The following is a 13,284-nucleotide window of genomic DNA, read 5'->3' on the forward strand; positions in this document are numbered from 1 at the left end:
TTCTTCACAATTGTGACGAATGTGATTTGTGACACATGTGGCCTTACAGTGCCTGATTGCTCTTATACTTTAAGTTAAATAGACAGAGAAATTTGTTTCCCTTTGTAATGTTTTACTATATTTATAACTATACATACAAGTCTGGCAGGATGACAAAGCTTCCTCTAATTTAAAAACTATTTTTATAACATGTAAAAATATTATTCATATAACTTCTTTCAAGTAATCTTCCAACAATAATGACCGTGTATTAAGTGGTCGTATGACCGTGTATTTAGTGGTCGTATAATTTTAATCTCGTTTTTATTTTACCATCTTGCTGTATGTTAAAAGCTGTATGTCTGATATTCTTATTAAACTCCACTTAGCCGTCTCGTTTGTTTTTTTCTTCATTTTGCGATTGTCTTGTTAATTTTCACAATCATTATTATTTTACTTAGATTTTAAAATCCGTGTAACACTACTGTAATGTTTCATTTATTTCAATTATTATAGTAAAGTAAAGCTACATAAAAACAGAAATGGCGACATTTCATTAATAAATTGGGATTCTTATCGACTCCAGATCTTATTTTGGTGTCCAGAAAACCAAAATGAGTTTCATCAGTATAAAAATCCGCAACCTCTTTGGGGCGAAATCGGAAGCTCAATTTATGTTTGTATGAGAAACTCCGCCTTCGGATCATCCGTACATCAATATTAAATCAACGAACATGTCCTAATTTAACGGTATATTTCCGCATTGTAACGGATGTTTTCATACAAATTTAATCTTTTTTATGGAATGAATATTTTTTTCTAAACGCCAGGCCTTATGCACCGTGAAGCTAAAACGGTTAAAGTGTGTTTGCACAAGAAATTCTCATATTTTCTGTGTTTCGGATAACAAACTTTAACACTGTGACGTAGCGCATTTTAGTTCTCATTTGCTCATTTGTAAAATTCGTATACGAACTTTAGTGTTACCATGAGATATTCCGTTAAAAATCGTAATTTATAAACAATTTTTCATGAGATTTACAACAATGTTGTACTGTTAAAAAGGTAAATAAAACTGTAGAATGCTTGGTTTTTTGGTCGACTGCAAAATTCATTTTACATATTTATTTATTGTTACTTTAAATTGATGGAAAATAAGATAGAATATTTTACACTTACAAATGAAAAACGTCATTTTAAATTTTTGGTTCCTTTACTAACATCTCAAATCAGATTTATAATGTTTATTTTATCATTTGCTTATTATATCTACTCAGGAACAACGGAAGTTCCAATATTCATATATGTACGTATCTGGGACAAAAAGAGCTAAGAAACCTTTTCTGTTCCCGATTTCATTTTCATTAATTCACAATTATAAATTTGTGAATTCTCGTTTTAAACCTACGGAATTCACGAATTCACAATTAAAGCTTCATGAATTTCCGATTTCAACTCTCGAATTCAATATTTCGACTTCATAAATTCACGATTTTAACTTCATAAATTCACGATTTTAACTTCATCAATTCACGATTTCAACCTCAAGAATTCATCTTCGTGAATTCACGAATTCACGATTTCAAATTCACGAATTCACGAGTTCAACTTTATGAATTCACTGTTTCAACTTCACAAAATTACGAATTCAACTTCGTGAATTAAACCAGGGATGTTGAAATGTCCCCATCGGTCTTTCGTATAATTCTGGTATATTTTACAACTGCATTCATTTAGAGATCCGCATCTTAAATTTTATCTTATACTGTGTGATAGGACACAGGATTGTACCTAATAAATAAACTTCCAAATATGATTAAAGAATTTGATTTCGTTGAGAAATTCGGTGTCCATGGCAAACAAAAAGAATATTAGTTAGAAATTCATATTCTTCACGAACCAAAATGCTGATGCATAGATACTTTACACACGGCATAACTTAGAAGACTTCTCAGTTATAAATTATAGCCCTTTTGGGTCAAAACTGAACCGCATATCTTGTTTAGTCGGGACTGCATGGGTTTAAGGTTAGATATTTGAAATGATGCATTGTCTGGTCCTTTAACAAGATTGGTCAAATCATAGCTCTTTGGCCAAAATTTACCTCAATCGAGACTGTTGAAGCTAAAGCCTTTGGGCTAAAATTGGAACCCCCTCCGTTTTTTTTAATATATTAATATATATTTTGTTTACTGTATAAGAAAACAGTGTGTTTCCCTGATATGTATATAGCAAAATGTAATAAATAGTGTGAAACTGAAATAAAGTTGAAACATTTCAGATGCAAATGATGTTAAATTGACATTTAAATGATGCAAAAAATATTAAACTTATTGTTTTCGATTTTACACTCGCGTTAAAATAAGAAAATAAAGTGATAAAATGACGAAACCACTGCGCTGAATACCATTGCGACGTTATTTTTTATTGAATTTAGCTATGCGTGAGGACGCTTCTCCTTTAACACTATTCTAAAAATAGATTTTACTCAATAACCACTGCGTCGCATGTGCTGAATTTAGACATTTAGACAATAGATTATACATTTTTGTAGATGCAATATTTTAAGTAATTTCACTATATACAATTGTGAGAGGAAAACAAGTTGAAAATCAGATTTAATGTTAAAAGGAAAGGGACAACTAAACATTGTGCTTATGGTTCATGTAAAAGTGACTCGAAATACCCAGACAGGCAAGGAATGCAATTTTTGCAAATGAAAGGATGCCGAAAAAATGCGCTAGCTTTGCCGACACCCCCCCCCCCCCCACCCCAACCCCAAACTCGTCAAAAAAAACAACATTATTAGACATTAATTAATAAAAGAAATAAGTACACCGTAATAGAAATACTACTACATGTGTATAACATTTTAATACTTTTATGACAAATCATTTCACATTCATCACAACTTTCTTATGGTAACCTTTACACGGTGCATATCCATATCGGTACCCTCTTTGCGAAATCTGCTGAAACGGTACCCTCTCTGAACATGCACAGGTCATTCTCTGCTAAAAACAAACCAGCGATGGATACCAATCCAGTAAAATTTCATTGTAATAAGGAAAGGAGGTATGACACGTAGAAAAGATGTATACCACGGAACACTAGAATGTTTTATTTATGTGCTGATTTATCATGTGCCCGATTTTCATGTACTGAAACTTCACAATAAGCTAAAAAAATCGACATTTCTTGCTTTGCCCATCACCTCGACATATTTTTCGGGCTGAAATGAACCTGTGGCTTGATTATATATGCATCATACATATTTAATATGTTCATATACATATCATCTTCGGACAAATGGCAGTATATTGTCAAAAATAAATGTAAAATTCATAAAAACATCCTACTTTCGGTTTTGCAGCGGCACGGGCTACCTCTCTTCATTTGAATTTTTATATCACAGGTACCCTCTCATTTTTTAACACATAGGTACCCTCAAAGCACGACATATGCTTTTTATTGCGTTAATCGTTAAGTATGTAATATTTACATAAAAATAAAAAGTATTACATACACACTTAACGATTAACGCAAATAAAAGCATATGTCGTGCTTTGAGGTTACCTATGTGTTCAATAATGAGAGGGTACCTGTGACATAAAAATTCAAATGAAGAGAGGTAGCCCGTGCCGCTGCAAAACCGAAAGTAGGGTGTTTTTATGAATTTTACATTTATTTTTGACAATATACTGTCATTTGTCCGAAGATGATATGTATATGAACATATTAAATATGTATGATGCATATATTATCAAGCCACAGGTTCATTTCAGCCCGAAAAATATGTCGAGGTGATGGGCGAAGCAAGAAATGTCGATTTTTTTTAGCTTATTGTGAAGTTGCAGTACATGAAAATCGGGCACATGACAAATCAGCACTTAAATAAAACATCCTAGTGTTCCGTGGTATACATCTTTTCTACGTGTCATACCTCCTTTCTTTATTACAATGAAATTTTACTGGATTGTTATCCACCGCTGGTTTGTTTTTAGCAGAGAATGACCTGTGCATATTCAGAGAGGGTACCGTTTCAGCAGATTTCGCAAAGAGGGTACCGATATGGATATGCACCGTGCTTTAACTACATTAAACTTATTCCTTTCGATTTAATCAATTCTTTCGCAGCCATTTTATGATTGCGTTAATATCTTCTTGTTTATCACTTATATAAAAAGACGAATAAATCATTACAAAAATACAATTTTGTAATGGAAAATGATAATGATGATTATGTAGATTTGAACAGTCTGTGTAAAATACAAAATGAAAATAATCCTTATATTTAATTTTTCAGTAGTTAGTAGTTTTCTCAACAGATAGTTCATTTATAAATCTAGAACATTAATAAATCTTTAGAATACAATTATCTTAGTTTCAGAATAACATATGTCCGGCCTATGAACGAAGTGTAGTGGTCTATGAGTAATTGCCCCTGTGTGAATTCCGTGAGTTATCTTTACTGTGTGTCAAATCACGGTCCAGTGAGTAAAGTTCAATGTGTACATAGTGTTCTGTGTGTAAGGTCAGTGTTTCAGTAAGCTGTGTGTCAGAAGTATCATGTGTGTCAGGCCTATGTTTAAGTAGTGGCCTGTGTATTATATAGTAGTGTATTAGGTCAGTCTGTGTGCGTAGTGAGCTATGTGCGTCACTAGTGTTCTGTATGTCAGTGTCCTGTGTGTCAGTAGTGTCATGTGTGTCAATTGTTTTCTGTATGTCAGTAGTGTTCCGTGTGTTAGAGGTGTGCTATATGTCATTAGTGTTCTGTGCGTCAGTAGTGTACTGTATGTAAGTAATGTTCTGTGTGTTAGTAGTGTTCTGTATGTTAGTAGTGTCCTATATGTCAGTAGTGTCTTTTGTGTCAGTATTGCGCTGTGTGTCAGTGAAGTTCTGTGTTTCAGTAGTGTTCTGTATGTAAGTAGTGTCCTGTATGTCAGTTTTTCGCTGTTTCAGTAGTGTCCTTTGTGAGTAGTGTGTCCTTTGTGTCAGTAGTGTCCTGTTTGTCAGTTGTGCCCTTTGTGTCAGTAGTGACATGTGTGTCAGGACTCAGTAGTGTATTGTGTTTATGTAGTGTACTGTGTGTTATAAAATAAATGATTATAACTAAACTTCAATATATGTTTACCTCAAATAAGTTGTTGACACACTTTCTTACATATACGTAAGCCCGTCAACAAAAAAAACCAAAACAACGTGCTTTTGAACTGGTCATTACACAAAATAGGTATTCTGGTTTAAACAGGTAGTTATATCTTTCTGTTTATATTTTTGCAAATATTTTTGGATAAAGCTGTAGGGCAGATTTGAACGTTTCCATCGATATATAAATATGTCACTTTCTATTATTTACATAATAATAAACAATCTAAATCAAAACACTGAAAGTGCTGTATGCGGTAAGCCCGAAAATTGTAAAGCATAGGTAGTCAGACTATTCTCCGCCTTTTGACACAGAAGTTACTTAAATTTACTGTTACGCTATTTACATACAATTTATACTGAGAGATATGTAACCGGTTAACTTTACCTGAAACTAAACTGATGAGAGTAACCTGTCGTCTGCTAGTACGGAAACTGTTCATTGGTTATTCAAATGCCATGAGAAATTTAGCACATTTCAAATGCCATGAGGAAGTCAGTGCCATTCAATTCCATGTGAAATTCAGTGTGCTTCATATTCCATGTGAAATTCAAGATTCCATGTATTATTCAGTGTAAATCAAATTCCATGTAAATTCAACACAATTTCAATCCATGTACAATTCTGTAATTTAATATCAAATTTGTTTTTATACCATGAGAAATTCAATATGTTGCAAATTAATCCATCTCTGAAAAGCTGAATACTGAACAAAGTTTGAAATAGGGTCTACTGGATTATATAATATTGAAAAGAAGGCAGTCCAAAAATAAATTTACAGACTTACAACTAGCAGCAACTGAAAAAGGCCTGCATGAAATATATTTACTAGCCACAGCAACTGAAAAAGGCCTGCATGCAATGCATTTCCCAGCCACAGACTAACCATGTATCAAACAGTAAAATGCAATCTAATATGCATGTGATTATACTGTACAATACAACATCAAAACATCCTTCATGTAAACAAACCAAGCGAAAGTAAGTCTAGTACAAGGCAGTGATCGTTCAGGCTTAATTCACTCATTTACCGCAAAAACAGCTTTGCATTATCTTGAACATATGAAAACAATGCAATGAAAAGTAAAATCACACCTTATTCGAGGAAAATTGCACGCCTGTTGAAAACCTCTGTCTTCGTCTTGCAAAATATGTATGCAGATGTAACGTTTTCAAGTACACAAGCCTTATCGATGAAAAGCTAGCTCACCATCAAAAGTGGTTTATACCTTGATATATTGGATACTTTCCTGTGCTAATCCATCACCTTTAGTTTTTGCATATTGTAATGCTCATTATGACGTTTTACTAGCGTCGTTACACATATTTATCCATGCGCGATACTGCTGAACTCTTAATTTTCACTTCTTCACGACACATACTTAATAAACATTTGTAATATAAAGTAAAATACATAGAAAAATTGACATATATTTATTTGTATAAGTTAAGCCTAAAACAAAATGAAATAACACTTGCACTTTTTACGACCTAATCGCACGAAACCGCGAAAACACGATTGCTCACAATCTCCGCGCAGTGATCTCCCTTTAAATATTCTCGGAATTCAGCGACGTAACATCCGGCGTACTTGTACAAGCATTTGTTAATATTTTCAAAAATGTTTATTCTCTCAATCTCATTCGAGTAATCAAAATCACAGAAAATTACATTATGATATAATGGCCCAGCACATCAAAAATCTGTGAATCATTGGTAATTGTTTGTTACATTTTGAGAACTATTTTTTACAGCGCAACAGCAAATCAGAGTAAGTTATTTGGCTGTTTTCGATCAAAATTGGACAAGTCTCTTCACTAAAGCGGCTTACCGAAAAAATGGTTCTAAAATAGAAGGGTTCTATAAAGTCTTCACAACATTACTGTACTGTTGTTTTAATATTTCTTTTATTAATTATGTTAATAACATAAGACTTAATGTGTTATGAAATAGTAAAGCACATATAGATCTCGAATATCTTAATGTATGAATTATTTTTACTTTATTCTTATAAAAGAAAGTTCTTTATATCATAATTTATAATAAAGTAGATAATCTCTGATATAACTCTCCAATATAACTTTTGATGATACTTTGCGATGTTTATGTTACATAATTATTCTCTTTTGTTGTTCTGTTGTTGTTGTTGTTGTTTCTTGTTGTTGTTGTTGTTTTTTTTTTTTTTTTTTTTTTTTTTTTTTTTTTTTTACATTATTTGTATATACTAGTAGTTTGTTTTGCGTTTTGGTTATGTATTGTAATCCTTATTTTGGTGGACGAGGAGCTGCTATGCTCAAGTCCGAAAAAAAAAAAAGAATTAATTTATATTTTTTGTTATATTAATCACTTAGATATATTTATTCTAAGTTTAATATATAATTTAATGAAATGTTCTAAAAATATCATGAATATAATAATATATTTTTTACATAATATACAACGTGCATTTGTGACTTTTTCATTTAACTAATTTTAGGGTCAAACATCCGGCGCGGCAAGTTGGATATTGTACGTACTTCCGTCAAACATTCGGCGCGGAAAGTTGTATTTCGTCGAACATCCGGCACGGCAAGTTGGATATTGAATGAACTTTCGTCCTTTTAAATTATAATCTCAAAATTACGATTTGAAAATAAAATTATATTTCGTTTAATTAAAACATTTTCGAAATAAGGACACACCAATGAAATTATTTACTCATTTGTAATTTGTATGAAGCACTAGAAATAGATATAATACACTTACATAATTATACATTCATAAAATAATGAAAACATCAACAATATATTGAGCTTATTATCTATAAATGTATGAACATCTACACTAGGGATTCTACAGATATATATCATAAATCTTATAAAATATATATATCTTGATATATAACATAAAAGTCTTTACATTCAACAATAAAAACGATATATTTGTTGTTTTCCAAAGTTTTGTTTTAAATATGAGATAAAAAAAAAAACCGGAGAAAAACAGAAGTGAAGGTATCGGCAAAAGGCTCCAGAGGGGATCGAACCCTCGACCTCCTGTTTACTAGACAGGCGCTCTAACCACTGAGCTATGGAGCCGTTAAAGCATTGAGATATCAAATTACATACTGGTTTATTTTACGGTTGCGTTAAATTTCCAAATAGAAACAGATAACAGACAATAACAGATAATAACAATTAACAGATAAAAAATTTCTATTAAATGTATAACTATGTAAAACTAAAATCAATTGCACAGAAAAATAGAAAGTTAATAAATACATATAAAAAAAACAATTTAAAAAAGTAAAATCACAATCTTAATCAATTGAGTTTTTGTTTTGTTTTGGGTTTAACGTCACATCGACACAGAAATCAATTGAGTCTAAACCTTAATGTCAACACACTTCTTTTAAAGAACATAATGCCTGTGAAAAAAATAAGGTCCTCCGTCTTTAGGAAGAGCAAATATGAGTTTTTTAACCTTCAATGATTGTTTTAGAGAATGTTGAATGCTTATTACCTGTTTAAAGTAGCGCTGAATGTGATTTTTTTGTCATAACTAATAATCAGGGTAGTCATTGTGACTTCCATGCAATACTTGATCACTACAACTGTACTATTTTTCAAATTGAAACAGAAATAGAATTCTGCCACTTTCTTCATGATGGCATTTTCCTTACTATGAACTGTATTTCGTAATATGTATACCGGTCCGTTCGCTTACATACAGGTCATTAGGTACATATAAGAAGCCGATCCTCGGACGAGGCTACAGTTCTTCATGACAAATGATGTTCATGTACAATGATCATATAATCTTTTGAGAAATTAAAACTCCTACGGTATTTCGTAAGACATTGGAAGAAAGCCAAGACCCGTTCATTGTCAACAGTTACTGTGAAAGTATTTGTCATTTTGTTCTCATACAGTCGCACTACCGATCTGAAGGTCTCTGGTTCGATTCCTTAGCAACACACGTTATGCTTTTTTTTTTTAATTTAACTTTCAAGAATTAATTTGAAATCGTTTTACTACACCTGGCTTTAGAATACATTTTAAGTGGTGTTTTTATACACAATTATATTTTTTTATTTCATTACAACATCTTTCAACGCTGTGTGACAGTATGCAATCGTATACGCTTTTGTGCATACACGTTATAAAGGCAAATTTAAAAAAAAAACACAACAAAAAGGTTTGGAATAGTTTTAAGAGCATGGCAATTTTAAAATTTAAATAAAAAATTAATCGCTGAAATAGGATTCGAACCTACAAGTTTACGATTACATCCATTAACCGTAACCCCTTTACCGACTGTGCTGAGAAGGATTTTTAATTTTCAGCATTTTAACAATTTGATATTTACATTCATATCGATTTACAATTACATCGTAACGTTTACGGAAAATACCGATCACAGGGTCAAATGCAAGAGTGCCAGGTCAATGTTGTTGGACAATAACATGAATAAAGTAAAGCCTAAGTTATTTGTTAAAGTAAATGGCTAGTTTAAGACGCATGTTTGATGTGTTAAATGGAGCCGTTAAAACGATATTACAATTTTTATATGATCTAAATATAGCTGCTGCAATCTCATTGGTCCAATCAGTAGTCAACAGAACTTTTTATAAAATCATATTTACTGGGTGTAGTATCATATTCACTGGCTGAATTGGATTTTCCCAGTCTAAAAATAAATTGAGACTCATATTCAATGATCATACACCGTAGACTGTTATTTACGCGTGTTATTTAAAAAATAATTGTTGCTTTTTTTCTTTATGGCATATTTCTCGATTAAAATATCAATACTTTACTATCATACTTAAGGGTTACACCGCAATAATGAGTATAAACTTGAATTATTTTTTGTATGCGCAGCGTTCGCGTAGTCGTTGCACGCCTAACACGTGCGTCTTCCCGCGCTTCAACGAGGCAAAATTGTACATGTATAATTATAAGGTTGCACTTTTGTAATTTTTTTTTAATTTCTTAGCCTATTCATATAGTAAAACAATTACTGACTAGTGAACCATTGAATATGATGTGATATTCACCGGCAGAAAGTCATATTAATATGTCATCTGCCGGTGAATATCACATCATATTCAATGGCTCACTAGTCAATAATTGTATAATATTTAATATGCGCTGTTATGTACGTACTGACTCAGAGCTGAATAGTAATTTTCTAAATCGTACTTTATTCTTCTATTCGTATAAATCATTCTATTCGTAGTATAATGGAGTTATGAGGCAAGGTTAATACAGCTCGATAAATTTATCAAATTATTATAACCACGATATAAAAAAAATTCCGTCTGTTGTGTTGATATTTTGATCATGACAAATTAGCTTAGAAAATAGGAGAATGAAAACAACAATAACAACAACAACAACAACAACATCAACACGAAACTGCATTACAAATGATTTATCGAAACAAGTCACAAGTCACAACTTACAAAACCAAATTATTCAGTTGTTAATGCAAGTCTACATGATTATTTTTGGTGCTGTTGATCTAATTAGATGTCTAGCTCTTGGATGATGACGAATTTATTTATTCAAATCATCAATGGTAACAAAATTATGGAGACAAGTAGGCGGATGACAAATTCGTTAAGAATTCGATCACAACGTGTCTGCTCCATTGTTTTTCCATTCATTCCATAAAGTACAACAACAAACAACTTATTTCCATTCATTCCATATGGTTGCGACGTTTTGCACGACACTTCCTTAAGTCATTTCATTCTTCAATAATATTCATAAAGATTAATGTTTCGTGTAAAGTGGCACTGAAAAAAAAGATAAACGAAAAGAGCCTAAAAAACAAACAACAACAACAACAACACACATTTGAAAGCAAAATACCACACGTTATAGATAGGCACAACCACTTTATAAAGAACAGAAAAATTGTTGCAGTTGTTATGTTCTATAAACCATATTATCTGCCAACGTTTTATTTCACCAAAGAACATAATGTTTAATCAAAGGGTAAAATCAAGAAAGGAGTTAAGAGCCTTTACAAAATTATCATTGAAATTGGGCCATACTCTTGTCAGAAATCATGATAATGAACAGTTCATATGCTATGTTGGTCATTAAATTGAAAGGTTTGGAAGCATCGTAACAAAACGTATGGAAAACAATGGGGTGGTACGAAATTAATTATTTACCAAACGTGGGACGTTGCAAAAATTTACCCTCATACTCTCATTTTTAAATTCGACATCAATGGCCTTCGTGTCTGTTTGGGTGCTAAGCATATTTACATATATCTATATGTGTTAAGTATGATAAGCTGTTTGTAAGTTGAAGTATTTTAAACTATAATGACCTTTAAAACATTAAAACTATTTTAGGTCTCTTACTACCATGATAACGAGTGAAAATCGAACAAATATAAATACGTTGTTCTATTTTGATTTGAATGCAACAAAAAAGAAAAGAAATTGCCTTTAAGCAAAATATCATTATTCAACAAATTAAAGTGTTATTAACTTAAACTTTAGATATTGAATCTTTATTCTGTTCATCAGCTTTTGAGGTATAAGTGACCTAATGTCATTTTATTTATCATTTAATTTGATATAATGTGTAATTATTACAGATGATCGGTCACATATAATATAATAATTTGATTTGAACTAAAACTATTATAAACAAGTAATTATCAAAGTATTGCAAGCAATACAAAGGACCCCTACCGGGTAGAACCGAAGGCCATGACCATTTATTTATGCCATCGTGGAAAACTTAGTTCATTGTTTGTCTGTATCATAGTAATGTTTAAAGATTTTACTGACCAATAATTAAATAATGTTTATACAAACTTTGACATAATACAATAGATAGCATATGATTGGCGATTGCATTAAAATATACCAGCCTGTAAAATAACATTTCGGTATCAGGTTTACAAAAATTGAATACCGATGATTTACTATTTTCCTACAGCCATAGGCTAAACTTACTTAAAGACATATTTAATCAGCATGTTCAGAATTGTATTGTTTTAGGTATACATGTTTTGAAATATTTGTAACGGAGTTGTCATCTATATCGATAAAGTGATCTTAGGTTCATTTACTATTCCATGCAAACACTTACAAAAATAGTTCTTATAATCAGGAAAAACATCTTAATATTGATAACAAAATACAATTTGTCATAGTTTATATGGATATTTGAGCCGCGTCACGACAAAACCAACATAGTGCGTTTGCGACCAGCATGGATCCAGACCAGCCTGCGCATCCGCGTAGTCTGATCAGGATCCATGCTGTTCGCTTACCAACTTTATTACAAGTAGAGAAACTGATAGCTACTGATAGGTTCGATATTTTTCATTATCACATCTGCTGTACATTTTTCCTATGATTATACTAAGTTATATGTGCCCGTTTATCGTAATTCTGCAATCTTCTTCTTTCCTTAAAGATTTACTTGAAAAGTTTTGTATAACCATCTATATATTAAGTGTGTGAACTTAATTTGAATAATTAATAATAATAATCCTGTGACAATAAGGAGTTAGAAAAAAGTAACCTTTACTATAAGATCTTAGATAAAAAGTAGGAATATGACCAAAATATGAAAGAATGAATTTAAGAAACCAATTAAAAAATCTTGTATAAATTAACTCACATTCAAAGCAGAACATTTCAGAAAAATAGCAGTTAATATGTGATATGAGGGCTGTTTTACTTCATGAGGTTCTAAGATCTTTTGTACATGCTGCTGTCAAACTGATATTTTTTCATATTATAAATAGAATTGAACATTTCAAACAACCTATAAAATACAATTAAAGTACATTTTACTGCTGTTCTAGAGATAGAGACTGAGAACCAGGTGGTAAAAATCTTTAGGTGGTAAAATTCTTTTCTAAAATGTTGCTTAGAATAGGCTATTTTTGTAGTGCAAATAATTGTGGGCTGTCAGGAAAAAACACAAAACCACAATTTCAAAATTCAGTCAGTCATTGGACACCAAACAGCTCAGTGTCTTTCTTAGGAACAGCTGATGCTCACATGTGCAAATACACAGTTGTAAATGTTGCAGAGCAATTAAAACATTACTATTTGATTAACAAACAAAACTAATGCCAGATAGGTAAAGTACCACAAGTACAAATGCTGACACATGTGCAAATAAACAAAAAGCTAT

General features: G+C 31.6%; 1 non-coding gene across 1 annotated transcript; it reads right to left on the reverse strand.

Moving 5' to 3' along the window:
* Nucleotides 1-8,129: 8,129 nt before the first annotated feature.
* Trnat-agu (transfer RNA threonine (anticodon AGU)) lies at nucleotides 8,130-8,202 on the reverse strand. The gene has a single exon. It is a non-coding gene; the product is annotated as a tRNA-Thr (tRNA).
* Between the last annotated feature and the right edge of the window lie 5,082 nt (nucleotides 8,203-13,284).

This window comes from Ruditapes philippinarum, unplaced genomic scaffold (assembly GCF_026571515.1).
Source record: "Ruditapes philippinarum isolate M1 unplaced genomic scaffold, ASM2657151v2 ctg14190_1_1_1_1, whole genome shotgun sequence".
Taxonomy (NCBI): domain Eukaryota; kingdom Metazoa; phylum Mollusca; class Bivalvia; order Venerida; family Veneridae; genus Ruditapes; species Ruditapes philippinarum.